Genomic DNA, 2500 nt, shown 5'->3' on the forward strand with positions numbered 1-2500 from the left:
GGTAAAGGATGTGCATGTTAGGTGTGTGTGGTGCAGGTATGGTGCAGGTAAAGATTGGTAAAGGATGTGCATGTTAGGTGTGTGTGGTGTTGGTAAAGGATGTGCATGTTAGGTGTGTGTGGTGCCGGTATGGATTGTATTCTTACAGCAGTTGAAAAGCAACACATTTCCGTGATTTAGTTGTACACCACTTAAAATCCTTTGCACACACCCCAGACAAATAGGCTAAGACAACTGGACATTGGGGTTAAGTAAACATGCATGCATTTATTTCACTTCATCATTACAAAACATATTATTGAGCTGCATCTGGTTAGCCCCCTCTGCCCTGTTTCAGTGGAATACAAATCTTCCCACCATTGCTTTGGCACATACAGTATCTCAGATCAGAATTGTAATTCTCAAAACACTTAATTGAAACAGTTTCTCCCCATTTTGAACAAACAGCAGTGCTTTCGTACATCCATGCAACTAATTTTGTACAAATGCCTGCTGTTTCTTTTTTTATTTTCAATGGCTAATGTCATGTAGGTCAAATGGTCAGAGTCTTACCCCATAAAACAAATTGGCCTTATTTCATCACTTGTGTCATTACATGCAAATGTTGAACTAGCTGTTATAACTAGTTGTCATAGTCTATTTAGCATGTACCTATATGTGACCTGACAGACAGGAACATCAGGATGTATAGAAAGATGCACAGCTCTGACCAATGGATGCTTTACTATATATATATATATACTATACTTATTTTGGTCATTTGTTTTCTTCTTACTGTCACAATGTCTGTCAACAGAAAAAAACTCATTTTCATTTGCACAATGCTGTAAAAGCCTTGATTTTATACAGTCACAATGTCTTGTAACGTGACTAAAACCGGGCCGAAAAAAAACCTTCAATCATATGTTTGAAGGCTTGCAAGGTATGCAAAAAAAAAGAGACAAAAGTTCGGCAATTTCTTAACAGTTCATAATCAGTGTATTGAGCAAGGAAAAGCAAAAAGGTTCTGTTGGTAATTTAAAGTTTTCTTCTTCAAACAAAAAGCTTCAAACAGAAAGAATAAAGGGCACAGCCAGAGCCCACAGCGCACAACTCCACAAACGGTGAATGCAACAGAAAACAGAATAAGTTTCAGTCAAAAATCAACGGAACAAGGAAAAGGAAATGTCACTGCATTCACGTGTCAACCAGCAAGCGTGCAGCAGCGCCTAAACTTTTACGCTTTAAAAGTCAGTCACAAAAAAAGAAGAAACGGTGAAAGAGAAAAATTGAGAAAGAGGAAAAAGGTTTAGAAACGGAAAATAGAGTTTGTGGTTGGCCGGGGGGAGGAAGTTAGGGATTTGGAGGTGGTTGGGAGGAAGTTAGGTATATGGAGGTGGTTGGGAGGAAGTTAGGGATTTGGATGTGGTTGCGTTTTAGGTGAAACAGGGAGACCGGGTTTTCAATGAACAATCACAGCAGGCATTTTTGGTCATGACAAGGGCAACTTTCAAACCCGCCAGTTCCTGCGCTGTCGGTTCCTCTCTGGAAGCGATAGATTCCATACAGCTCCGTAAAAACAACGTTGGACTCCTCTTTTGAGAAGTGTCAGGCAACGCGGTCCGGGTAAATCCGTTAGGGCATCTTCAGACGTGAGGACGGGGCTATTTTTAAGATGTGTAATCACTCCAAACTTTATTATAAACGAAAACATCTCCCGCGTATCATCCACCGCCATGGACTTCTCTCTCCCCACTAACGCTTGGCCATTCATAAAAAGCACTTCCCTGTGCGCGTCACTGCACAGGTAACCAGAGAGAGGCGGGCGCCAGAAGCGCGCAGTTCTGGGAGATGTATGCATAAGTGACGGCAGGCACGGAGAACAAGGGGAAGTGGTTTTAATTCTTATTGGTTTTAATGGGTTTTTAAATGGTTTTAATTGTTAATTTATAAAATACTGTTTTAATAAAAGAAAATGCAGAGAAAAAGTAGTTCTGCTAGTCTGTCAACAGAAAAAACTAATTTTCATTTGCACAATGCTGTAAAAGCCTTGATTTTATACAGTCACAATGTCTGTTAACAGTAAAAATGTTATATACTGTACATACTGTAGCCATATGTTTGTAAACTTTATAAACACATCCACTGTTTTGCAATCAATCCCCTCCACACACAATAATGTGTCTGAAGTCTTTGAGGTTGAGTCACAAGTCAAGTCTGAGGTCAGTGTTTGTGTGACTTATGGCCACTCTAGGCGAAACAACTTTGACAAGATTTACGAAAGATTCTTGAAAGATTGTAGTCTTTTAACTAATGCCCCCCATTCAAATGTTACTCGAAAGACTCCAATCTCTCAAGAATCTTTTCCAAATCTTATTCCAAAGTTATTTGGTGTAAGGAGGCCATTAAGTGTGACTCGAGCCCAAGTCTCAGTGTGTGAAGCAGTCTGAAGCAACACTTCAATGGATTAGTCCCAGATGGATGAGTGGAGGGTTAAGCCCTAGGTGCATTTCAGGTAAGT

General features: G+C 40.1%; 1 protein-coding gene across 2 annotated transcripts in view; it reads left to right on the plus strand.

The window, feature by feature from the left end:
- zgc:171482 (zinc finger protein) overlaps positions 1-2500 on the plus strand; it is a 38469-nt gene that overhangs the window by 10248 nt on the left and 25721 nt on the right. The window lies entirely within an intron of this gene.

Source organism: Alosa sapidissima, chromosome 16, assembly GCF_018492685.1.
Source record: "Alosa sapidissima isolate fAloSap1 chromosome 16, fAloSap1.pri, whole genome shotgun sequence".
Classification (NCBI taxonomy): domain Eukaryota; kingdom Metazoa; phylum Chordata; class Actinopteri; order Clupeiformes; family Clupeidae; genus Alosa; species Alosa sapidissima.